The sequence below is a fragment of the Aquarana catesbeiana genome, linkage group LG12 (genome assembly GCF_042186555.1).
Source record: "Aquarana catesbeiana isolate 2022-GZ linkage group LG12, ASM4218655v1, whole genome shotgun sequence".
Classification (NCBI taxonomy): Eukaryota; Metazoa; Chordata; class Amphibia; order Anura; family Ranidae; genus Aquarana; species Aquarana catesbeiana.
The window spans coordinates 1,214,005-1,241,697 of NC_133335.1; the positions used below are offsets into that span (position 1 = coordinate 1,214,005).

The 27,693-nt window shown below is 45.9% G+C and overlaps 1 pseudogene; it reads left to right on the forward strand.

The window, feature by feature from the left end:
- The first annotated feature begins 37 nt into the window (after positions 1-37).
- Positions 38-26,161, forward strand: LOC141113792 (sterile alpha motif domain-containing protein 9-like; annotated as a pseudogene).
- Positions 26,162-27,693: the final 1,532 nt, after the last annotated feature.

The following is a 27,693-nucleotide window of genomic DNA, read 5'->3' on the forward strand; positions in this document are numbered from 1 at the left end:
TTGTTATACTAATGTGTTATGTTTTGTTTTTAATGTTGTAGATTATGTATAGAAGAATGGATGATTTTCACAGCTAAAAATGGGTAAGTCACAGGGAATTTTTTTAAATTATTCCTATAGTTTGGAAAACATTCAAAGGGCATGCTGTGTGTGGATGTTTTAAATTAAACTAAAAAAAGAAATGCATTTACATTACCAGAACTATTCAAGTGTAGTGATAAGTGTTATGGATGGTCCCAGGGAAAGGGAGTAATATGGAAGCTATTCTCAGTATCTCCAACACAGGTTTTCTTGTCCTATAGGTCCTCTCTATATGCACATAATTGGTGGGTATAAAAAGGAGAAAATTCACATCTACAAAGAATCTGGTATTTCTGTATAACTCAGAGAATCCTTCAGCCACATGCACAAAGCATCCAGCAAAAAATGCTGGTTAGACCCCTTTCACATGGGGCAAACTTCATCAGAAGTCTGCCTGCTCAGTGGGGAATCTGTCCGCTGATCCCAGATGAACAGGTGGATGGCTTGTCTGTCTGCTCCACTTATGCAGACACAGCCACTGTCCTCTGTGGGCAGTCAGAGGTACAGGTGTGCTCATAAGTTTACATACCCCAGCAGAATTTATGATTTCTTGGCCATTTTTCAGAGAATATGAATGATAACACAAAAACATTTCTCACTCATGGTTAGTGTTTGGCTGAAGCCATTTCTTATCAATCAACTGTGTTTATGGTTTTTAAATCATAATGATAACAGAAACTACCCAAATGACCCTGATCAAAAGTTTACATACCCCAGTCCTTAATACCGTGTATTGCCCCCTTTAACATCAATGACAGCTTGAAGTCTTTTGTGGTATTTGTGGATGAGGCTCTTTATCTTCTCAGATGGTTCCTCTTGGTAAAAAGCCTCCAGTTCCTGTAAATTCTTGGGCTGTCTTCCATGAACGGCACGTTTGAGATCTCCCCAGAGGGGCTCAATGATATGAAGGTCAGGAGACTGAGATGGCCACTCCAGAACCTTCACCTTATTCTGCTGTAGCCAATGACAGGTGGACTTGGCCTTGTGTTTTGGATCATTGTCATGTTGGAATGTCCAAGTCCGTCCCATGCGCAGCTTCATGGCTGATGAATGCAAATGTTCCTCCAGTATTATTTGATAACATATTGCATTCATCTTGCCAACAATTTTTTTTTTTAAACAGAAATGTTTCTATTTATCTCCAACGGGAGATGTGTTACCATATACAATATAGTTACACACAAACATAAAACGTTATATAATAAAGAAGATTACATCATAATTCAAGGTGTAACTTTTGGGGGGTGTAAGGATGCTCTATGAAGGAATTTTAGTTGGATGTATCTGTCCCCAGCTGATATCATTAGGAGAATATATTGTTGGATCCCTTCTTCCCAATCATCATCCGCAAGAGAAGGTATATCCACCTTCCATTTGTGAAAGAGTTGGGTCCCTCTGCCATCATCCTCACAGGATATACGAAGGTACAAGGAGGAGAGGATGCGGTTGGCTCTGCTGGAGATAAGAAAACGCTCCACAACATGTGACTGCAGATGGATTTCAGTGGGGAATTGGGCTTGTATCGCATGTCGCAGTTGCAGGTAGCGGAAGAACATTCTTGTTGGGAGTTGGAAGGTGTTTTTTAGGTCGTCATAAGAGAGAAGTCTACCCTCCGGCATGATTTGTTGCATCATTTTTATGTCACATCTAACCCAGACTGCTGGGCCCGGGATAGATAGGAGATGGTGTAGCCTAGGATTGCCCCAGAGCGGAGTATAAGAAGAGAGTGTTAGGCGGGTTAAGTTTAGCAGTTATTTTTTCCCATACCCTGGTCGTGGTGCACATTGGAGTGGTCATTGCTACGTGTGCTTTTAGACCCCTAAACACTAGATTGCTCAGTGCTGAGTAGGACCCCAGGATGGCTGCCTCTAGGATAGCTGACGGGTTATGTCGTGATTGTGTGAACCATCATGTTTCTAAATACATACAGAATTTTGGGGAGAAATGTCATTTTAAGGAGATTGATCCTCCCCACCGGTGTCAGGGGTAGGTTTTCCAAGCCAGGTATCTACATGTGAGTTGTTGAAGGATCGAATACACATTATTTGTCAGATAGGAGGAGATATCTGTCTGTATTTCAATGTCTAAGTATCTAAATTTAGTAGCAGACGTTAGGGGTATGTGAGGTGGCGGTGTAAGAGGCGATTGGGATAGCGGGAAAAGTAGGGATTTGGTCCAGTTAATATGGACCCCCCGAGAAGGACCCGTACAGGTCAATCACCCACAGGGCCGCCTGAAGGGAGGTCAAGGCGTCCGGGAGATAAAGGGCATCGTCCGTGTATAAGGAGATCTTCTCCGTCAGCGTGCCCACCGCTATCCCCTCCGTCGCCGCAGAGGACCTAATTAGGAGGGCTAGTTGTTTGATGGCCAGAGCAAAAAGTCCCGGGGACAGCCCTGTCTAATTCCTCTGTATAGATAGAAGGGGGGTGAGAGGGTACCATTTGTTCTGACTCTAGCTGAGGGGTTTTTGTACATCAACTTTATCCATGAAATAAATTTAGGACCGAAGTTAAACTTCTCTAGGACTTGTCAAAGCAACTCCCACTCAACCGAGTCAAAAGCCTTTTCAGCATCTAAAGAGGCCACAACCCCCGAGACCCTGTGGCTACTGCATGGGATATGTTTGTGTACAGCCATCGTAAATTTATGTCTGTGCCTTTGCCTGTTTTTAAGCCCATTTGGTCTCCATGAACCAGGGAAAGGATGACCAAGTAAAGACGGTTTGCCAAAATCTTGGTAATTATCTTGGCATCAACATTAAGAAGTGAGATTTGGCGGTAAGATACACAGAGCTCAGGGTCCTTGTTCGGTTTAGGGATCACCACTATCACTGCCTCTGACATAGATGGTGGGAGGCAATGCTCCTCCAGCATAGGCAGTAGGAGTTCATGAAACTGGGGGGCAATGAGTTCACTATTGACCTTATAGAATTCTGCCGGTATTCCATCTGGGCCTGGGGTCCTTGCAGGTTGGAGTGAAGCAAATGCTAGCTGTACCTCTTAAAGGGTGATTGGGTCATCTAATCTAATATGCTCCTCCTCCGAGAGGGTAGGGAACTCTATCTGGGCCAGGAAGTCCTGCAAAGAGGCTGGTGTAAAGTCCGCTCTGGACGTGTCCAGTTGTTCATAGTAGTGTGCAAATCTGGCATTGATTAATAGTGGGTCAGATTGTATGTGTCCCTGGTCATCCTTAATGTTAGCAATGTGAGCTATGGTGAAGCGTTCCCTAGCTAGCCACGCCAATAGTCTACCTGAACTTTCCCCTTGTTCAAATATCCTCTGTGACAACAGGAGCTTCCGTGTTGCGGTAGTTCTTAGCACTGAGTTTTCTTTATGTAGCGTTAGCATGGCTGCATATGTCCCTGCATCTTTGGTGATCACATAATTAGCTTCCAGAGATTGGGCCCGTCTCTCAGCTTCCTCCAATGCAAGCCTGTTGTTCTTCCTAACCTTACTAATGAACGTACGGTATTGTGTGCGTGTGTAGGCCTTATTGGTGTCCCATACCGTCGGTGGGGGGGGGGGGGGCGTTCCCCTGTTGTGTAACCAGTAGGTAGGTGCCCATCTACCCCACAATCTCAGGGGCAACATGCTCATCAGTTATCCAGAAACCCCAGAGACACCATAGGCTAACGCCAGCCGGCGAGTCTGTGGTAAGTTGTGTAGTAGCAGGGGGGGCGTGATCCGAAATACCACGGGGCAAGATTTTGACCTCCCGGGTGTGGGAGAGTAGGGGGCCACTGGCATTGAACAAATCTATCCTAGAGAAGGAGGCATATGTGGCCGAGTGACAGGTATATTGCCTTTCCCTGGGGTACCGCCACCTCCACACATCGCTGAGGCCATATTCATCTGTCCATCGGGACAGTGGGGAGTCATAGGCCAAGTCAGGGTTAAGCTTATCTAAGCTAGGATTTGGGGGCATATTAAAGTCCCCCGCTAGCAGAATAGCAGCAGCTGGATATTGAGCCAATATTGGGGTTAGCTTATGGAGGATATTAAGGGAGGCTGGAGGGGGGTTGTATATCCCAACGATGACCATCTCAAGCCTGTCACACATTGCATGGAGAGCAACATAGCTCCCCTCTGAGTCTAAATGTAGATCTAGGAGAGTAAAAGGGAGAGACTTGTGGATCAGGACACTGACTCCTCTAGAATAGATGGAATGTGTGGAATGGTAATAGGAACCCACCCATGGCTTTTTAAGAGCCAGCGTCCTGCTCCCTGTTAAATGCGTCTCCTGCAATATGCAGATGTGGGGGCTGTATTTTTTTTAATGTAGTTAAATACAAGGGATCATTTTATCTTGGGAGTTCAAACCACAAACGTTCCAAGACAGAACCTTAAGGGGAGTCATTCACTTATTTTTGTGAATACCCGAGAGCACCGGATCAGCCTCAAAAGTACAAATATCCACCATAGTATATCAAGACATAGCAAAGGTCATTCTCACACATGCACACTTATGTGTTACCCACTCCCTCTAGTGGAGGGAAATTAGCATTACACACGGTAAGATCAGATAAAAAAAAAAAAAAAAAAATCAGGAAAAAAGAGGAAACAAAAAAAAAAAAGTGGAAAAACATGGAGTATGAACATTTAATCCAGTACTGTCCCCAACCCCCCACCCTGCACTGCCCCCTAAACTGTGGGGTGCCTTCCTCCCAAAACATTTTTTGACAACTGCCCATGGGGCACGTGAACAGTGGAGCACCAGAAAGTCACTGTCAGGTCACCTAGAGGCTGGGTGACAGATGCACACCGTTGGGATCAGGAGTGCACCGCAAGGTAGTGGACCCTAGCACTGACTGCTGCAGATTGAACCCTGGGAGGTTCAGGAAGCAGGTCTACTGGATCACTGACACAGATCCCACTGGGAGCTAGAGCATAGATTCCCCAGGGCACGGAGTCTAAGAGCCAGCAGGTGTTCACCAGAGCCTTTAGGCTATGTTTCCACTATTGCGTCCCCAAAGTCGCGCGATTTTGCCGCGATTTTTTACCGCGATTTTACCGCGACTTTTTACCGCAATTTGAAGCAATGCCTGTATCTATGGACCTCAAGTCGCATCAAAGTGGGACCAAAGTAGTGCAGGGACTACTTTGAAGTCGCTGCGACTTGAAGTCGCACAAATATGAACGGTACTCATTGGAAATCATGGGATACAATTTGTCATGCGACTTTTCAGTCCCAAGTCGCATGAAAAGTCGCACTAGTGGAAACATAGCCTTAATGGTAAGGATGGACTGCGCTGCAGTCTGGCTCCAGGTCGCGGCCCCCAGGGTCTCACAGCTCACGCTCACGGTAGACTACAGGAGAAGAGGAAGGAGGCAGCAGGCTGGAACAACAAGGAAAGTAAGGGACAAGCCAAGGTCAGGGCCACAAGCAGACAAGGACAACAGAGTACACGCCAAGGTTCAGGGTCACAGGCAAACAGGGATGGTCGGGAACACGCCAAAGGTCAGGGTCACGAGCAGACAGGAATAGTTAAGAACAGGCCAAAGTCGGTAACAGGAATCAGACGTAGGAAACACAGCAAGTACACACAGAGGCTAACACACAGTGGTTGATCAGCACTGCTGGCTTGCAGTGCACAGGTTAATATAGGGTTTCCTGATAGCATGGCCCCACCCCAGGCCCTTAGAGGAGAAGTTACAAAAGCAGTCAGATGAGAGGCAGCTGGTCTCTAGAGATGAACACATGGAGACAGGTATGCTGATTGACAAACTCTATTGCATAACCACGACAGTCACAGTTTGTACTCGGAGAGTCCAGTTAATGGAAAAATAGGATAAACGATCCCTGCAGATCAATGGTTCGCCCGGAGTGTTCCGGGGGTCGTACCCTTAAACTTAAACTAGTTGCCAACTTGAAACCGTACCCCCTTCTGTCAGTAATGCTTGTAGCTGCAGGGAGATCACTCCAACACAGTGCCATAAGTAGGCCCTGTCACAGACCTAGCCGGGACAGAGGCTGTTGGAGAGGACTGTATGCAAGCCTGTTGCCTTTTGATTATGGGCCCTGGATTTTCAATGGATTCATTCTGTTGGGACACATCCTGTGAGGAGATGCTGGTGTCATCAACCTGTGTTTATGTTAACGGAATGAGCTGGTGACATTGTCCTCTATACAATGTAGGAGACGGGACGACTGCCATTGTGTTTTTTTTATATAATCTTTATTGTATATTTTTCAAATATAACAAATAACAAATAATAACACAGAGGGTATAAAAAAGAAAAAAGGGGAGGGGGGGATCCAATAAATCACAATGCAGTACCATAAAGGTATACAAATACCATACATATGAAAAGGATGTGTTTTAAAGATTGAATAGAAACAAATAGTGCAAGCTTATACTAAAACCTCCACGAAAGTGTGTCACGTGAGATACTTGTGACTTCCTCATCCTGCGTCCACCCTTGTAATAGAGGTGGAATCTATAGTTGAGACCACTTTCATAACTAGTCAGGTTAACAGTAACTGTGTTAAGGAAACAATATCCTGTTAGTGTCTAAGGATTTGACCCAGGCAGGAAATAGGGGGGGGGTGGAGATGGGGGAAAAAAAAAAAAAAAAAAAAAAAAAAAAAAGGGGGGGGGGGGGGGGGAAATTGGTGGGGAAGGTTGATGGGTATGTCTAAAAATCACTGATACATCTGCCTAAAGGCTAGCACAGCTGTGTGCAGTAAAAGTGCAATATCATTATCATTATGTGGATCCTGGTGGTGAATTAAGTACGCCGTGGCCCTCACCCTCTGAAGCCGTTTAAAAAGCAGCTCCAACAATGTCCGACCTACAGGAAGCGGCCCCGGGGGAAACCTGAAGGGGGGACGCCCTGTCCTTAGACTTATAATGTATCCATGTTGCCCAGATTGCATAAAATTTGTCAAACTTATCTTTACATTTTGCCATCCACTCCTCCGCCGCCATAACCGAGTCAATCAGGCCCATCCACTCAGTACGTCCCGGAATATGGGTTGATTTCCAGTGGACGGGGATCAAACGCCGTGCAGCATTCAAGAGATGTGGGAGTATCGACTTCCGGTATTGACTTAGTGGGGTGGATGGCACATGCAGTAGGAACTCCAATGGGGAGTCCGGTAAATCCACGTCTAGGATAGCCTTTATCTGGGCTCTGACATCTAGCCAGAAGGGTCGGAGCCTCGGGCACTCCCACCAAATATGTAGGAAAGTGCCCCTGAGCCCGCAGCCCCTCCAACATGCCTCCGAAGCTGTCGGATAGATTTTCGCCAATTTCGTTGGTACCTTATACCATCTGGTTAATAGTTTGAAACAATTTTCCTGCGTTTTGGTGTCTATTGAGCTTTTATGAGTTAGCCGATAAAGGTTATTCAATTGGACCTCAGTGAATGTGTGTCCCAGGTCCCTTTCCCACTCCCTAATGTATGTTGGTTTGTTCTGAGATTCCGCAGACTGCAGCATCTCATAAAGCAAGGAAATGGAGTGAGAAATGGGATCCTCGGATTTACATAGTTTTTCAAAGAGGGTTAGTGATGAGGGGGGTCGCACCGGAAAAGGTAGACTCTTAATAAAATGCTGTAATTGTCTATATCGCCATCCATCCATAGGAAAGCTACCAAACTGGGATCGGAGCCAATCTAAGGACACCAAACCCTGTTCGTGAATAAATCGTCCACAGCGAACCTCCCCATCATTGGTCCAATTGCGAAGGTATGAAAGGTGTTCCCCCGGAGTGAACCAGGGAAAGCCTCCTAACGGTGCAAGCGGGGATGTTGGCTGTGACAGCTGCTTCTTTGAGTTGATGGCATCCCACAGTCTCAGCACATGTATAGTGATCGGGGAAACAAAGCTCGAGAGACCTCTGTTCTCTCGTGGGAGCCAAGGGGCATGGGACAGGTTGCGCCCCGCCAGAAACTTCTCGAGAGGAACCCAGGCCTTGGTGAAGGTGTGGTGGTGCCAGTCGAGAACTCTCTGCAGGGCCACTGCCTCGTAATATTTGCGGACAGAAGGCACTCCCAAACCACCCATATTTTTAGGGCGTTGCAGCGTGCGGAGGGCTAAGCGGGGTACATGACCCTGCCAAATAAACTTAACAAAAAGGCTGTTGAAGGTCGAGAAAAGAGATCTGGGCAATGCAATAGGTATCATCTGGAGAAAAAACAGGATTCGTGGTAGTACATTCATTTTCAGTATGCTGACCCGTCCCATCCACGAAAAGGAAGTGCGATCCCACCTAGTTAAATCAGTTTTGATAGTTGCGAGTAATGGTGCAAAATTGCATGAGTAAAGTTGTGTTATATCTGCTGGGAGGTGGATCCCCAGGTATTTTAAGGAAGAGCAACACCACGTGAAGGAAAAGGAGGCCTGTAGTTGGGAGCGCATCGCATGAGGAATATTGAGGGGGAGAATCTCGGACTTGCTATAATTAATTTTGAAATTTGATAAGGTACAGAATCTTTTTAATTCGGCCATGATGTTAGGTAGGGAGATCAGTGGGTCTGTAACATAGAAAAGAACGTCGTCTGCATACGCCGATAATTTATGCTCCGTCGTTCCCACCGTGAGCCCCTTAATATTAGGGTTTGCTCTGATTATGTTGAGTAGAGGTTCTAGAGTGAGGGCAAAAATCAGGGGGGACAGAGGGCACCCCTGCCGTGTACCGTTTCGGATAGGGAAGGGGTTAGAAAGCGTTCCATTTACTTTAACCTGCGCTTCGGGGGAGCTGTATAATGACCCTATCCATTGGAGCATATTACTTCCCAGGCCCAATCGAGAGAGTACCGCCTGCAGGTAGGCCCAGTCCACCCTGTCGAAGGCCTTCTCAGCGTCCGTAGACAAGAGAAGACAGGGTGCACTGGGCCGTCGCAGGTTCGCCCAGTGTATCAATTGTATGGCTCGGTTGGAATTGTCTCTAGCCTCCCTTCCTGTTATAAAACCCGTTTGATCTGTATGAATCACCGAAGGGAGGATAGGTTTGAGGCGATTGGCTAATACTTTCGCGAAAATTTTGATATCAGTGTTCAGCAATGAAATCGGCCTATAGCTGCTAGGGATGGAGGGGTCTTTGCCCTCCTTTGGAAGGACGGTGATGTGCGCCATCAACGCGTCCCTCGGGAGGGTGGTGCCTGAAGCTAAGGCATTGAAATACGTGCACATTCGGGCAGCCAGGAGGTGAGAAAATTTGCGGTAGTACGCATTGGTTAGCCCATCAGGACCAGGGCTTTTCCCATGCGGAAGATCTTTAATGATTGCTTCTATTTCCTCTATCGCCATAGGCTTATCAAGCTGAGCACTGATTTGTTGCGATATTTGTGGTGTGAGAGCCTCCTCCAAATATTGCGCAATACAGTCCGCCTTCTGAGAGGGCGTATGTCCTACAAGTGTGGCTGGGAGTTGATAAAGTTGGGCATAATAATCGCGAAAGGCATCTGCAATTTTAGAGGATAGTACAGTTTGGGATCCCGATGGTGTTTGAATTTTATGGACATGTCCGGATGCACGTTGCCGTTTCAGGGCCCTGGCCAGTAATTTGCCACATTTATTACCAAATTCATAGAATTTATGTGAGACGTATCGGAGTCTATCACGGGTTCGTTTTTCTAGTAGGTCTGAGAGCTGTGCCCTGAGGGCTGTTAATTTCTCGTATAAAAGAGGGGTCAATTGCCGTTTGTGTTTGAGTTCAACTGTGCGCAATTGTGTCAGCAAGGATTGGAGTTCCCCACAGCGCGCTTTTTTGAGCCTAGCTCCTTGTGCAATAAATTCTCCTCTTATCACAGCTTTATGTCCCTCCCAAACATATGCCATCCCAGTTTCTCCCGTCGCGTTTTCTTTGAAGTACATAGAAATCGTATCTGTCACCTTAGCTAGCGCTACTGCATCATCTAGCAGGTTTTCGTTCAGGCGCCAAGTCCATTGGCGAGCCTCTGAAGACAAAGGTGCCAGGGAAATGGAAATGGGTGCATGATCGGAAATCGTCATAGATCCGATTGACGTGCCAGAGAGCGACTCCAGAAGGTGTTGATCTACCAATAGAAGATCTATCCGCGTGTACACTTTATGTGTTGCAGAGTAGTAGCTGAAATCCTTTACAGTAGGATGTGTCACTCTCCAGCAGTCAATCAGATGACTAGCGTGTAGGGTTTTACGGAAGCGCTTAAGAAACGCAAAGGAGTGCGTAGAGTGGCCTGAAGAGGTGTCTAACTGCGGGTCGGGGCATACATTAAAGTCCCCTCCCACAATGAGACGCCCCTCGCGAAAATCGGAAAGGGAATCTAGGACCTTCTCCAAAAAGTTCAGTTGCCCAGAATTGGGAGCATATAGCGCTACAATTGTAAATTTTTGGTTGTATATAGTGCCTTTCAAAAAAACAAATCTGCCTTCAGGATCTGCGCGGTGGTCAATGGCGATAAAGGGGCAGTTTTTATGGATCGCTACCGCGACTCCACCTGATTTAAATTTGGGTGAATTGCTGAGGAACCATTGATTGTATATGTGTGTGGGGAGGCGAGGGACTGAGTCAGCTCTGAAATGAGTTTCCTGTAATAATAAGATATGTGCACCAGATCTCTTTGTCTCAAGCCACAACTTACTGCGTTTGGATGGAGAACTCAGGCCCCGTACGTTGTATGACACGACTTTCAGATCAGCCATTGCTGTTTGTCAGTAGGGTCCCCCAAAGGGCGTGAAGAGGACGAGGAGAGAGCCACGGCGTATCACCCGGCAAATCTAAAGTGCTGATAAGAAAAACAAATGAGTATAACCCATGTAACAGACAGACAACCCTTCCATAGACATCATCATGAAACATTAGGGAGAAAAGCAATAATAAAAAAAAAGAAGGGGGGGAAAGCATTGGAAAAGAAATTAAGAACATCAAGAAAACAAAAAACGTAATAACCTGTGGGTATTTAATAACCTCTAGGTGCAACGGTGCAAAGATCGCCCGCCGGCCTAATGGCAACATAAAATGCAGGCGACCATCGCATCGTGCACTTCCTTCTACAAGGAATGTAACTCTCATGAGTTTACCTATGGGGGGAAGGTGGAGAGTCACTAAACAGGAGCCCCAACTGAGGGGACCCACTCCTTTATGTGAGCACCTCTAAAAATCAGATGCATGTGAGAATTATCTGCAACAGCAAAAATTGAACCAGCAGAATTTAGAACTAAAACACGGACATAGCACCAGTCCTGTAGGTAGAAGGTTGAAGCTTCTAAAGTCGTTCCTCCGCCTCAACGTATAGTTGGGGAAGATGGAGGACCCTGCTCCGTTGCATCAGCTTGTCTGTTCCGGGGCTTGTTGCGTCTTCTGCGGCGGGCTTGCTGCCAAGGTTCCTGACGGGCTGGTAGTGGAACTTCAGAGGAAATGCGCCAATCAGGTATGTCCACAGGGGGGAGGCCAAGGCGTGAGAGGAAATGAGGAAGATCTGACTTGTTCCGCAAAGTGATTTGTTGGCCATCTTTTGTGACGGAAAGGCTGAAGGGGAATCCCCAGCGGTATACCAAGTGTGCCTCCTGTAGGACTGTCAGCAGAGGCTTCAAGGCCCTGCGCTGCATCAGCGTGCGTCTGGATAAGTCCGGAAATAAGGACACTTGTGCTCCATCAAAATCCACATGGCGCATACCCCTGACATGAAACATGATGCGCTCCTTCACAGTATATTTATGTAGTTTACAGATAATGTCTCGTGGTTTGTCAGGGTCTTCTGAGGGAGGTCTAAGGGCCCTGTGCGCCCGATCGATCTCTATGTGGTCGGGAGCTTCTCTCCCCAGGATCTGGGTGAACAACCCCTGAAGGGAGGGGATTATGTCCCTAGGGCCTGTGGCCTCTGGCAGACCTCTAATACGAATGTTGACCCTGCGACTTCTATTCTCCACATCATCAAGTTGATCGAGCAAAGAGTCAATCCGTTGGTCCTGCATTTTACTGTGTGCTTGTAAAGCCTGTAGGGAAGGGTTAATGTCCTCCACTGTCGCTTCTAGGGCCTCCACCCTACCTCCTATGTGGGCAGTGTCAGCTTGTAAATCCTCAATGTCTTTTCTGAAGGCCTTCTCCATGCGGGCCATGAATCCTTCAAGGTCTGCCCAGGTAGGGAGGGCAAGGATATGGGACCTGAGGTCGCCGTCATCTAGGGCTATGTGTGGGCCTCTGGGCCCTGAGGCCATGTGTTGGGAGAGTCCAGAGGTGGGGGAGGGAGAGGCGGCCGATCGGGCCGGGAGAGCGTGCAGCGGGGTATGATCATGGCTCTTCCCTACATCTCTCCTACCCGGGCTACTGAACGGGCTTCCTCTGGAGTCTGGAGAGGATGGAATATGGGGGGATGCCGGTGGATGGTGCGGCGACATTGCTGGGGGTGCCGCGTATGCGGCCTGAGAAGACTCACCCGGCGCCATCTTGGGTTCTGCTCCCGTCCGTCTTCCCCCACAGAAAAAGGCCTCAAGAGAGCTGGAACGAAGCCGTGGGGTTCTCCGGGGCTGCGGGGATGGCTTCCGCCGTGTCGGCATCGCACGGAGCCGGCGTCAGGGTCACTGTGTGCTGCTGCAGGAGCGATATGTGGAGCGGGTCAGACGGAGCTCAGCTCACACACGTCCGCTCTGTTCCATGTCTCGGCCACGCCCCCCGACTGCCATTGTGTTGATATAACTGTGTGAAGCTCGGTGACCACAAGTCTGGGCGAAAGGTCATGTCTCAGTCACCTAGGCTGTATAAAGGATTAGATAATTATCTCATGTTAATTAGGTTACGTTTGTATTGTTAGAGTAATCTTCTCCTGTGTATATAAGACTGTATTCTGGTTCTGAATAAAGTCAGTTCTTGGTAGCAACAAGTAAGTGTCGCCTTGTTTTCTGCTCAGAGAGGTTGGGATATCTGTATACAGACTGGGAGGAAGTGGTATATGACGGAAGCACTCAAGCGGAGTGTGGGACGTTCCGTGACATTGGTGGCAAGCAGCGGGAAAGCTTCCTGCAGTCTGGGACATCCAAACTTCCATCTGGATCCAAGGTCCAGATAGCAGAAGAGGAGAGGTACAGATACCAGCCGCCATGGATGAGGAATTCAGAAGGAGGTTGCGAGAGATACAGATACAGCACAGAGGACCAGTATCAGAGCAGGTCCTGCTGGGATGGTGTGATTCTATTCGCTGCAAACTCTGGAAGGAAGCGCTAGCCCGTGAGCAGCGACACCAGGGAAAAGTTCTCCCCTCCATCGAGGAAAGGTACTGGTCGCAGTACAGACTGCGGGTGCGGTTTTTGGGAGAAAAACCACACAAGAAGCAGACAGCTGAATTAAGCAGGCTGGTCTGGGCAGAGATAAAGCTGGATGAGAGCTACAGAGCCCTCCGGTGGCATGTATCCCAAGCATGTCCCTGGATAGCGGATGACAGCCCAACGGAAGGCTTAAGCTACCGCGGCTTGGGACTGTTGTTTGTGAAGCTGACAGGGGACCCTAACTTTGGGAGTGATTTGGAGCGGCGGGTGGACGATGGATTTCAGAGAAGGGCTACTGAACATTTCGGAAGTGCACTGGGCACAGGAAGATTTGGAGTTTCTGGCCGTTCAGGAATGGGAGCTAGAGATCGCCTACAGACGGCTGCTAGACATTGCTCAGTGCCAGGGCTGGGCTCCCTTTGCCTGGGACTATCAGGAAATACCAGCTGACAACCCTGAAATCCTGGCTGAAGAGTCGGCAATGTGGCAGAGCGATAGTGTGCTTTGCCAACCTGCCCCCGCAGCTATGGAGGCGGAGGTCTTATGGCGGATGCAGCAAGTGCTGACTGACCTTGATGATCCTGTTTCTGCATGGGATGATCTTGGATGGAGGAATGTGCCTGTCCAGCAGCATGCCAGAGAATCTGCAGGGAAAATCTGGAGATTGCCATCCCCAAAGCTGAAGTGCTGACAACAGGGCAGAGCTCTGCTAACCTCTGCCCAGCACTGATAACATCTTCTGGGTTCCATGGACAGGAGATGGTGAACCTCCATCCCCAGACACCAGTTGCAGAGACATGGGATTTGATAGACTTTTCTGCTGAGGAAGAACAACCTGATGAGCCTCCAGCAGAAGAGCTGCTATCAGGGCCAAAGTTCACTGTGTTCTGCCCAGCACCAACAGTGGCTTCAGCCTTCCTGAGAGAAGAGGTAGTCGGCCTTTCTCCTACAACACTGACAGGGACATGTGATTTTCTGCCAGCATCTATAGAGTTAAAACAAACTTCTCCAGCTGAAGATCTGGTAACTGAACAGAGGGTCCAAGACCTCTGTCCCACACTTTTACAAATTCCAGAGACTGGGGATTTAATAGATGTTTCTGCAGAGGAGGAACCACCTGGCAAACCCCCAGCAGAAGTGCTGGCAACCGGACAGAGGGTCCAAGACCTCTGCCCCACACCTGCAGCAATTGTGGAGGCTCAGGCTGAGAAGATGGCAATCACTTCCCAGCAGCAGATACAGGGGGAGAAGGGAGAGGAGGTGTGTGTTGTCCCTCCCCAACAGTTGGCCAGGGTGGAGGAAGTGGGCTTTCCTCCCCAGCAAAGATCCGTGTACCTGGGAGACAGTACCATCGACATGTCGTCCCAGCAGCCAGATGAGGGAATGGAAAAGGAAGCAGCCGGCTCTCCTCCCCAATGGCAGCTACACAGTTTGGGAGTGGAGGAAGCCAGCCTCCTGCCCCAACAGTTAGCCGGAGCAGAGGATGCGGAGTCCCTAGCAGAAGTGCTGGCAACAGGGCAGAGTGCTACCAACCTCTGCCCAGCACCGGCAACAACTACAGAGTTCCAGGGAGGCGGGGCAGTCGGCCTCCCTCTCCAACAGTTAGCCGGAACAGATGGTGTGGGGTTTCCAGCAGAAGGGCTGGCAACAGGGCCAAGGACTGCTGGACTCTGCCCTCAACTAACAGAGGATGGATTTCCTGTGAAGGTGGATGGGACTTCAGTCTCCACCTGTATACCCCAGGGATGCTGGGCAGTGGGCCCCGATCCCCAACAGCATGACAGAGTGAGCCCAGACACCCTGTCTTCTCTCCAGCGGCAGAAAGGATTCCAGGGAGAAGAGCCAGTCCAGGCCTCTCCCCAGCGGCAGATATGTTCTCTGAGAGAGGCAGAGGTTGGCTGGGTGAGTAATACTCTGTTTGGAACAATTTGTTTGGGGTACTGTGTGGGTACAGGCAGTAGAGGACTGGAACTATGGACTAACTTCGGAGTCAACCCGTCTGGGGTCTCCTCCTGTGTTAGTCTCCTGCCGAAAGGGGAGAAATGTCACAGACCTAGCCGGGACAGAGGCTGTTGGAGAGGACTGTATGCAAGCCTGTTGCCTTTTGATTATGGGCCCTGGATGTTCAATGGATTCATTCTGTTGGGACACATCCTGTGAGGAGATGCTGGTGTCATCAACCTGTGTTTATGTTAATTGAATGAGCTAATGACATTGTCCTCTATACAATGTAGGAGACGGGACGACTGCCATTGTGTTGATATAACTGTGTGAAGCTCGGTGCCCACAAGTCTGGGCGAAAGGTCATGTCTCAGTCACCTAGGCTGTATAAAGGATTAGATAATTAGCTCATGTTAATTAGGTTACGTTTGTATTGTTAGAGTAATCTTCTCCTGTGTATATAAGACTGTATTCTGGTTCTGAATAAAGTGAGTTCTTGGTAGCAACAAGCAAGTGTCGCCTTGTTTTCTGCTCAGAGAGGTTGGGATATCTGTATACAGACTGGGAGGAAGTGGTATATGACGGAAGCACTCAAGCGGAGTGTGGGACGTTCCGTGACAGGCCCCCAAACAACAATGTCTCATACTCACAGTAGAAGCTCCTATAAAAAGTCAGGGCCGGTGATTTTGTAAGGCCGGGTGAACAGAGGAGCTGATAGGACAGTGCACAGGCCATGTTGTATTCAGTTGAGGGATGTCTGAGCATAACAAAAAGAGGGGGCCATAGTGCCATCAGGGTCCTCCTCTGGGGAGTGTCTCCAGCCATCGGAACGCATCTTCAGGGGAGGTAAAGAAATGAACCGTCTTCCCGTCCTGGACTCTCAATCGAGCAGGGAACAGCATGCTGTATTTAATCTTGCGATTGCGAAGGTCGAGTTTAACCTGATCAAAGGATCGCCACAGCTTTTGAGTGTCGACCGAATAGTCGGGAAATATCATAAGCTCCGCTCCCTCATGACGGAGTATTGCAATCTTCCTTGCTTCCCTCAGGACCAGATCACGATCCCTGAAGTTCAGGAGTTTGAGAATAAAAGTACGTGGAGGAGCTCTTGGGACTCCCTGGGTAGCAGGCATCCTGTGTGCCCATTTCACTACAAAAAAGTAAGAGAATTGGGCTCTCGGGAGGAGGGTACACAGTAGGTGTTTCGTGAATGCTGCAGAGTCATTGCCTTCCGCTCCCTCCGGCAGCCTCACTATACGGAGGTTATTTCTGTGATTCCGGTTTTTGGCATCCTCCGCACGTGCCTGCAGAGTCTTCATCTAGGTCTGCAGCGTGCGGAGTAAGACTCCATGTGCCTGCAGTGTGTCCTCCGCCTCCCCACGCGCCTCTCAGTCAGCCATGTGCGAAAACAGTCCATATCCCTTTTGATTAGGATGATATCTAGTTGCATAGTCTCAATTTTCCCTGTGAGGGTAGTCTGGCAAGTAGTGATGGCCTGCATCAGAGCGTCAAAGTTAGTCTGCTCCCTCACCTCCGGATCAGTGTCCTCCATCTGGAACGCCATATTGACTGCTTTGGCGGGAGAAGGCCGTGCTGTGGGAGCTGTTTTAGGGGTGGTATGTGTCTTGCGGGACGCTGTAGCAGTTCTCCCCTTGGACATACCAGTCCAGAGCATAGTTTCCCCCATTTAGGTCAGGATTCAGGTAGTGGTCTGCAGGGAAAAGGATAGTAATCTGGACAAGGGCTCAGAGCTCTCTCAAGGCATGTCTTCTCCGGTGGCCATCTTGGACACGCCCCCTTGTCAACAATTTTGACCCAATTTCCTGTGCCTTTGCAGCTCACACATCCCCAAAAAAACAGCGATCCACCTCCGTGTTTCACAGTAGGGATGGTGGACCTTTCATCATAGGCCTTGTTGACTCCTCTCCAAATAGTGTTTATGGTTGTGGGCAAAAAGCTCAATTCTAGTCTCATCACTCCAAATGACTTTGTGCGGGACGGTTTGAGGTTTGTCTCTGCTGTTTGGCTTATTGTAAGTGGGATACTTTGTGACATTTGTATAGTAATGGCTTTCTTGTTCTACATGATCGTGGTTTGGTTTCCATAGACCCCCTGATTTTCCACTTCTTGATTAGAGTTTGAACACTGCTGATTGGCATTCTCAATTCCTTGGATATCTTTTTATATCCCTTTCCTGTTTTTTACAATTCAACTACCTTTTCCCGCAGATCCTTTGAAAATTCTTTTGCTTTCCCCATGACTCAGAATCCAGAAACGTCAGTGCAGCACTGGATGAAAGATACAAGGGTCTGTCAGGAGTCCAGAAACTCATTGACCTTTTATACACACCCACACTAATTACAAGAAAACAGATCACAGGTGAGGAGGGTTCCCTTTAATAGCCATTCAAACCTCTTTGTGTCAACTTGTGTGCATGTTATCAGGCCAAAATCACCAGGGTATGTAAACTTTTGATCAGGGTCATTTGGGTAGTTTCTGTTGTCATTATGATCTAAAAAGAGTAAACACAGTTAATTGATAATAAATGGCTTCAGCCAAACACTAACCATGAGTGAAAGAAAAATTTTTGTGTCATCATTCATATTCTCTGAAAAATGGGCAAGAAATCATAAATTCTGCCAGGGTATGTAAACTTATGAGCACAACTGTAAATGGACCGCCTGTCTGTTTAGACCCGATCCAAATCAATAAACAGATGGGGAATGGATCCCATTCAAGTTTTTTTTAGCAGGTAGGATCAGATGTCAACGGACACGTCTCTTGACACCCGCAGCTCCATAGAAGGCAATAGATGGTCCAATTGGGGGCACCAAAAAACCGACAGGCGGACCCGATCGGTCCGCCCATGAGAAAGGGGCTTTACTTGTCCAGCAGGTTGTGAGTTTAAATGTAAGATTTCTTTCTGAGCTAAAAGAGGGGCTGCTACCCCATCCTTCCAGGCATGTCGCCCCACTGTGCGCTCTGCCTCCCCCCACTGAAAAATGTCAGAGAAAAGCCATTTCTCTGCTTCCGGTTTCCATTTTGGCTGTATACTTTGAAAAAAAATGTATTTCATAATAATTTAATCTTGTAACAGACAATATAGTCCATTTCCATAATTGATGCAAAGTCCACCAGGTTCTGGTGCAGCTTAGTCTGAGAAACACCAAGGGTATATATACAGTTAGGTCCACATATATATTTGGACACAGGCACAATTTTCATACTTTGGCTCTGTATGCCACCAGAATAAAATTAAAAAGAAACAACCCAAATTAATTTGAAGTGCAGACTTTCAAAGAATGCTTTTCCAGAACTGCTCTGGCTTTTTTTACATGTTCTTTGGCAAAGTCTAATCTGACTTTTCTATTCTTCAGGCTTATGAATGGTTTGCACCTTGTGGTGAACCCTCTGTATTTGCTTTTGTGAAATCTTCTCTTGATTGTAGACTTTGACAATGACACACCCACCTCTTGGAGAGTGTCCTTCACTTGTCTCCACCTCCTGGAGAGTGTCCTTCACTTGTCTCCACCTCCTGGAGAGTGTCCTTCACATGTCTGGATGTTCTGAATGGGTTTTTCTTTACCATAGAGAGGATCCTGCCATCATCCACCACTATTGTCTTCCATGGACGTCCAGGCCTTTTTATGCTGCTGAGCTCACCAGTGCATTCTTCTTTCCTCACAATGTACCAAGCTGTTGATTTGGCCACTCCGAATGTTGCTGCTATCTCTCTGATGGATTTGTTGAATTTTTGAAGCCTTGCAATGGCCGTTTCACTTGCATGAACAGCTCCTTTGAATGCATAATGTAGGTTCACAGCAATAGATTCCAAATGTAAATACCACACTTAGAATCAATTCCAGACCTTTTACCTGCTTAATTCATGAAGAAATACCAAAAGGAGTTGCCCACACCTGGCCATGAAACAGTTTTCATTAATTTGTCCAATTACTTTTGGTCTCTTAAAAAAGGGGATGGCTATTTTTTTTTTTTTTTCAAATCTTTTTTATTGATAACAATATATTAAAAGTTACATACCTTTCGTGGCGCATTGTATTAAAGTGCAATTAACAAAGACAATAAGGCGTATTACAAGGGCAAAAGTAGAGCTAAATACCACCCATTTCTTCTGTGCGCTGTGGTAATTACAAGCATTAATAAATATGTAAATAGTAACGACTTACAATGTGTTATTTATCCCCCTTTTTTTTCCCTCCCTGCTCTTCCCACCCACCCTTTATCTACTGCCCGCCTTACCACCCCCCTCCCTTCCCTTGTAAACAGCGCAAGAGTTAAATTCATTAGCACTAGGACTCACGGCATTCTACAACTAAGCCCCGGTGGAGCCTGTTCCTACTCCCGGGTTTGTCCGGTTTGGGCCTTTATTCGCCCCCACACTCGTGAGGGGTCAGAGGATAATTGGTTCAGAAGAGATGCCGTATATTCAGCTCCTGGAGCCAGGGCTTCCATATACTTAGAAATTTACTGTAATTCCCTTTTTTAGTGTATACCGTCCAGACCAAAGAGTCCATTGTTTCAAGTAATTTCCCTATAGTTGGAGGGTTTGTTGAGAGCCAGGATTGTGCTAGCAACTTTCTCGCTTGGTATAGACACCTTACTATGGCAGTGGTTGTGCTGGAATTACCCATGTTAGCTCCCACCAACCCCATCACACACACACCTTAGCATCTAATTCCAAATTTACCTTGAATCTACGGTTTATTGTCCCGACCACTTCCGACCAATATCTTACCAATTTTAAACATCTCCAAACCATGTGTATGAGATCTCCTGACCTATAACACCTGGGGCATCTGTCGTCTGGCCTACACCCAAACCTATACAATCTTCTAGGAGTATAATATGCTCTATGTAGAAGGAAGAGGTGTGAGGCCTTCTGTGACGGAGAGACGGACACCGTCTGCCCAAGTTCCAATATTTTTTTCCACTGGGTGTCCGTCAACTCCCCCACATCCGCCTCCGATCCTTCTCTAGACCCAAGGGGCAGGCCTTGAACCAGAATCTTGTCCAATAGCTGCGTATACACATGTCCAATCAGCCCCTTAGTGTTTGTTGCTTTAACTATTTTATTAAGGAGCGGTGTTTTACACCACTTCATAGGGGAAGACCTAAATTGGGTATTCAGTGCATGCCTGATCTGTAAGTAATTATAGAATGTATTATATGGAACTCCAAATTCCATTCTCAGTTCCATAAAGGATTTTAGGTTAGTGTCGCTATACAGCTGAGCCAATCTATGAATTCCGTGACTTTCCCAAACGGGATTTTTTTCTATAAACATTAATTCCCTCAGAGAGTCATTAAACCAGGGATTCGCAACCCCCCAAGTGCTGCATTTGAGCAGCTAAATAATAGCCATACGGATGGGGAATTGCCAATCCTCCTTCCCAGGTAGGTCGCTGCAATGTCTGCAATTTAAGAGCTATAATTCTTAAACCCTTCCTCCGAATTTGGATGTACATACCCTCAAATGAAACCTGAGAGTGTGACCTTTCAGCCCATATTCATTATATAACTATTGCTTGAATATGTTTTGGTAAATACCTGAATAATCTAAAATTGTGCCCGTGTCCAAATACAAATGGACCCAACTGTAACTCAGTATTGTGTGAGGCAGATCAATATTTTTTTTCAACTTAACATTTTCACGCTGGCAGTTGTTCAATGCAAGAAGTAAGCTGGGGGAGGGGTATATAAATAAACTTTCCTTTCATGGTGGGTTCAAGCCTTTACTGAAGATTGTGTCTTTTGTTTTCTTAGATTACATGACCGTATCTGTGGATGACTGGACGGAGGATCATGTTCGATCATGGCTCCAGACCATACGCATAAAGGACGCGTATATTGATAAGCTATATGATGAAGAAGTAACCGGACCAGTTCTAAAAGAGATCAAAGATGACTTTCTTAAAATGTTTGGAATGAAGCAAGGGCAGATTCAGCTGCTAATCCAAAAGAGAAATGAGCTATTAAGAGATCAAAAACTAAGCAAAGATGACCCAGGGGCTGGAAATACATCATCCAGTTCACCACCATTGAATGTCCCCGGCAGGGTAAGAGACTCAGATGACGTTCAGCACTCAGGTAAAACAAAAGCTGAAGCTGCTTCCACAGAAGTTCAAAGTGCCACCCAACCAGAAGCAGTCCAGTCTTCTACTAATGAACTTCTACAACCCCTGCAATCCTTGGCACTGGGGAACCAACCACTGGCTGAGAATCCACCAAATCCATCCAGACAGAATAAGAAATGCATACAACAATCAGAACCTATAACCACAGCTATTTTCCGACCATTTGATAAACAAGTTGAAGGTTTCAAATACCTCAAAAACCAGGTTCTTCCCCCAGAAACAGGAGTCGACGATCTCATTACACCTTGTCATGAATACAAGTCACTTCTTATTGCAGCAAATCTGGATCGAGTGAGATTACAGGCAAAATTTGCCTTCGAAGTTCTCCGATTTGCTTATGCCTGCCTAAACATGCGTACGAATGGCACGATACATTTCGGTGTGATGGACAGTGTAGAAGACAAGACTTACAAACATGGGCAAATAGTTGGCATTCCTGTAAATGACCCAGACTGGTACATAGATGCCTTGGATTGTATTGAGAAGTGTTTCCCTAAAGTAACAAGTGATGCAGCAAGATATTGCATTCGCCCCCAAAATTTATTGAGGTTGTCGACAGGGATTCAAATGAACAGAAATTTGTAGTGGAAGTTGACATTGTGCCTGAAACAAAGATGGTAAAAGGAAAAGTGTTTGAGGTGACTTTGCCAAAATTTAATGAAAAAACAAATAAAATGATTCAGGAAAAGAAAGCAATGTACCAAAGGATTGGTGCCAAGTCCGAACCTGTGGCAGAAGATGATAAGGTCGCATTTATTCAGGGACTCAAAAATGTTGATGAAATAAGAGAGAGAGCAGAATTGAACGTTAGCTGTGACACATCGGTAACCGAAGATTTAGGAAGAAAACTATCAGTTCTGTTGACTGATGGGAAAAAATACATAAACAACTCTCTCAGATACATACTGGTCACCAATGAATGCAGTGAGGCTCTTCTGCCTCATATCACATTTCTGACACGTTTAAACATTTTGTGTGTTTTTGACTTTGACCCAAATTCTGACAGCAATGGATTATGTGCTAAATATAAGGAGCACCACGCCGTAAACATTCATTCCTTAAAGAGCTATTCCAATGAAAGTGGGGTGAGCACAAGTGACCTCAAGAAAAAGCTTTCCCTCTTCAATCAAACTAGCTAGATATTTTGCAATGGAAGAAGCAACTACAGGGGGGAAGATGAGGCCTGCAATGAAAACACTTGGATTACAACAAAGAGGAAACTTCTAAAGAAAGCAGTTTCTTTTTTATGTGATGAAATTCTTCCAAAGGGGTACTTTATTGTCATCTTCTTGTTGTTCTCTCCCGTAGAAAAGCCCATTGTAAATACATTTCATGAATTCTACACAGAATTAAATGGGATGGAGTACATACTATGCATTTCAGAAAGCAAGGACAATTACAAGATGTGGACCAGCCAGGCACAGGCTTCTTGTAAAATGGAGATCCTAGAGCAGAGAAGCATTGTGGGCATGAAGCTAAGTCACGTTGATGCAACGGTCCAAAGCCTTCTACCTTCATCATCTTCTCCTAGACAGTTAAGTGTTTCCACAAAGGGAGTGTGTATCCTTGCCAGACCAGATGAAGAGAAGATGCATTCACTGGAAGTGCTGTGTGAAAACCAATGTGACAGTACAGGACTACAGACCCTGGCCAAGGAGGAAATTGAGGAAATCGAGACTACCTTCTATCGAGGAGGAAAAGTCTGCTGGAAACACCTCTGGCTTGCAGAAAAGAATCTCTGTGAAAACCTTATTGAAAGAGAAGCCTGTAAGGAAGTTGAAACCATATTAAATAATATTGAGAAACGTGTCAGACTTCCTGTTGTCCGGATAAAAATTGTTCACCAACCAGGCAGTGGTGGCAGCACGGTTGCACGACAAATTCTTTGGAAAAAACGAAAAGAATTGCGATGTGCTGTAGTGAAATCATCATTTCGTGTAATGACAGTATGTGAACATGCTGTAAATTTAAGACAATATGATGAAAAGAATATGAACCAATGTCTCCCTATCCTCCTCCTCATTGAAGACTGTGATGATGAGTACATTGATGACTTGAGGGATGAACTGATAAAAGTAATGGTGTCCAGGAAAGTTGTCCCTCTAAAACCATGCTTTATTCTGCTCAGCTGTAAAAGATCAAACGCCCCTGAAAATCTCTTAAGGTTTTCAATGCAGGAGACAGTCATCATCACCCACACACTGAGCGAAGAAGAGAAGACGAAATTCATAAGGAAAGTTGAAAAGCTTCAGAAGCAGTTCTCACCAGAATCCATCATCATATTTATTTTAATGAGCCAAGAATTTGTTGAAGAATATGTGTCAAAATTTGTACATAACGTCATGCATAATGTTGACCACTCTTCAAATGTGACACGGCTAATGCGTTATGTAGCGCTTTTAAATTGCTACATTCAAAATTCCTACATATCCATATCACACTGCGAGGCCTTCCTAGGCCTTGAACCGCATACCTCAGAGTCAAGCTCTTTGAGGCAATACAACTTCAACAAATGCTTAAATGAACAAGCAAGGCTAATATTCATTGAACGGGTGGATCCCGCTACTTCTATTAACTGCATTCATATCATACATTCTCGGGTTGCGGAGGAAATCTTAAAACAGCTTCCTGAATATCCACAAAGTCAAATAGCCACGGACCTCCTTCAGGAAAATGTCCTGTTCCTGCACAGATTTGGCAGAGATGAATTTCTTGGATTCGTTAAGGACTTGCTTTTCCGGCGGCGTAAAATAAGTAGGGGTGACGGTGTGGACTCCTATATGTCCCCTCTTATTGAACATGTTTGTAACGTTGAAAAACAACAAGAGAAAGCTATTAAACTTCTGGAAGAAGCCTACGATCGATTTGACAAACACCCTCTCCTAGCACAGCAGCTTGCGAGGTTGTATTACAAGTATGATAAATATGAAGAGGCCAAACATTGGGCTGAAATCGCTAAATCTCAGCTGCCGAAAGATTCATTTATTCTTGACACAGAAGGCCAAGTGTATAAAAAGTGTTTTTTTTCTTTATTAGAAAAGAGGAATAATGCCGAACCTCTAGATAGTGCTGAACCTCTAGATAAAGTGTCAGACTACCTTGAACGTGCAATAAAAGCTATGCAGTGTTTTCGTGCAGCACAAAAAGCCGCAAGAGCAGAAATGGACACGATGAACAATGCTGGATATACTGGAGAAGTTGAAGTCGGATGCCGTTAGCTGCAGCTGTTATCCACACTTGAAATTTTTCCTCAAAACAAAAATGGTGAGAGCTACGAACTTGTACAGTACCTCTTGACGGACTATATTCCAGAAACCATCAAGAAACCATGGTCCAAATATCACAGCCATTTAAAAGGCCTGCACAAAAACATTTACAACGCTCTAGACTGGATAGCTGAAGAACTTAATTACTTTCAGACTGATAAACTGAATGAAGGGGAAGATAACAGTGAAGGGGAAGACCGGGTATACACCCATCGAAAATGGCTGATGAGAAAAATAGAAGCATTTGCCAAGTTTTTTAGTTACCAGCTATCAACTTCTGATACCGATACAGAGAATGCAATCAACAAACTAGTTCAAAAGATGAACATTTACAGTCTGGGAGGTGGAAGCACTACAACAATCCTTTCCATACTATCCGATAACAAGGATAATAGGTCAAAAGGTAAACTTTCCGATATTGTAGATCTGTACAAGAAATGCATAGAAAATGAAATACTGGATGATGGTGACCTAATCAACTACATCATGAGTCATATAGCTTTGGGTTGTGTAGACCTAAGCTCCCCTAAACTTCTCTCTTTTCCGGAGTTAAGACAACTGAGCAAGAAGTTTCAAACACAGAGGAAGTCTTTTCCGCCAAGTGCTTGCTGTTGTTGCTGCTCTACTGGCCTGATGAGATAATGGATAGAGAGCCAGATGATAAAAAGGATGGCATCCTAAACTATGCTCTTCAGACTGCCCGGAGACTACATGGAATCAGGATCAAAAATGTCTCAGTTCGGAAGAAAAGAAGCAATGTACTATTTTTCCTGGGACAAGGCTTTGGTCTCCAGAAATTTCTACACCGTAGCACTGTAGAAAAACACATGGAAGGACCGGTAAATGAATGGAGATTAAAGTGGAATGATGGAGAGGTGGGAAAGTTAGAAAGAGTGCAGAGACTGCTTAAAACTGTGCCGGGATTTACTGAAAATGGGAAGATTTACACAGAAGGACACTGCAAAAAACAAAGATTTGAAATTATTCCCATAAACAATTCTTCAGTGCCGTATGGGAATGAGAATGTAACCTTCTACCTTGGATTTACATATGCAGGGTTTGTGGCATACAATGTAAAAGTGCAGTAGCACAGCTGGAGTATGAGCCTCTGTAACCTTTTCCTGTAAGCAGTACTTGTCAAATTAACCTTTATTATTATTAATATGTTAGGGTGTTCTCATTTTTTTCATGCTGTACATAGACTAATCTTAAAAGAAAACTGGAGGATGCAATTGTTGACCATCTATAATCACCCACTGGCTTCAATACTTTCCAAGCCACCTACCTGGAAATGTGGAGAATAGAAGACTAAAATCAGATATGCTTATGTGCAAACTTCTTCCAAGGCAGTGACTGAAAAGTGTCGGCGTGACAGCCAGGTATCTAACATTTTCACAAGGATGAGTAACAGCGGCCTCCATGTTTTTCACAGTAGGCAGACAATTGCCCGTTTCTTGATTAAACCATTTTGGAGATTATAACTCCATTATATATTATTATTGCAATAAACTCTGATGTTATTTCCATGAGTAATGACTCTGATGTGTGCTTCTGTTTTGGACCAAGTCTTTATTGGAAAAAGCAGGAGCACTCAGTGATTGGTTTTACCCACTACACCTTACACCTGTACACCCCCCCATGAATCAGAGCAATTTTTATCTAGCATAATGTAGTCTCCTTCGGTTTCCGCAAGTGGTTTCTGGCATAGGGGGAGGTGAGGTTGTAGACAAGGCAAGCCATTGGGAACCTGAATGGGTTTTATCTCTGAACTCAAAGGCAGGCAATTCTGAAGGATGTTTTAAAGAGAAAGCATGGTTGCCATTTTGTACGAAAAGCTGAAAGGGGTGTCCCCATTTATAGGACAGTCCTGGGGGTTGTTGTCTGTCTGAAAGACTGAAGCAAATAAAAGTCCTAAATTGAAACGGCCAATCAAATTGCTCAGCCATTCAGTGTCTAGTGAATATAACACGGCATTCAGTCTATAGTTTTTAGTTAGGCTTGTCTGTGTGTGAACACACAGACCTACCCTGTTTCTCCGAAAATAAGACCTAGCATGATTGTTGGTGATGGCTGCAATATAAGCCCTACCCCCCAAATAAACCCTTGTAGGTCCTATTTTCATGGTAGGGCTTATTTTTGGGGAAACAGGGTAGGGCTTAATTGGGGGGTAGGGCTTATATTGCAGCCATCACTGACAATCACGCTAGGTCTTATTTTCAGGGAAACAGGGTAGGAACATGGGACTCTGAATTATATCTACTCTGCTGGATATTTTTGTCATCTGTGGACTTTGTTCTGTGTTGGAAGTCAATAAAGTGCATCTCTCTGGAAGAATTGGGTTGCTGCGGAAGAGTACTTACTAATTAATTATCATACCCACGATACTATTACACATACATATATATCACTACACCTGGGAGCTAAGGTTTTCCTGCGTGACCTCACAGACTACTTTTTTCAGATCAGTAGTGTCCTCTATGGAAACAGTCAGCTTATTATCGACAGTTAGCATTTCTTGTTTCAGTAAAAGCAGCTCACCTTGGATAGCTGTTTCTAGTCTGCTTACTCGTAGCTCAGTCAGCTTTAGTAGGCATGGTATGAAGAAATGACCACAGTGCTTTTCCCCCTGGGGTTGCTGATGCTAACCAATTAGTATCTGGTAGATAATAGGGCTGCTGAAATTAATCGCAGCATCGATGCATCGCGATTCGGGTGTCCCCGATGCGGCATCGATGCATGCGACCCTAAAAATCGATGTCTGGCCCCGCCCCCTCCCGGTAGAGCGCTCCGTGCATAAAGTTGTTTTTAGTGTGTGTATATTCCGGTCATGTGATTCTCAGCCGCGCCTCTCTCCTCTCAGTCTCTCCTGGTGTCAGCTCCGCCCACTGACTGGAGCTAACAGGTCAGAAGAGAGGCGGGCGGGGCTGACATCAGGAGAGACGTGAGAGGAGGGAGGCGCGGCTGAGAGTCACATGACCGGAATATACACACACTAATAACAACTTTATGCACGGAGCGCTCTACCGGGAGAATTCACTGACCTGAGATGTGACAACCGGCG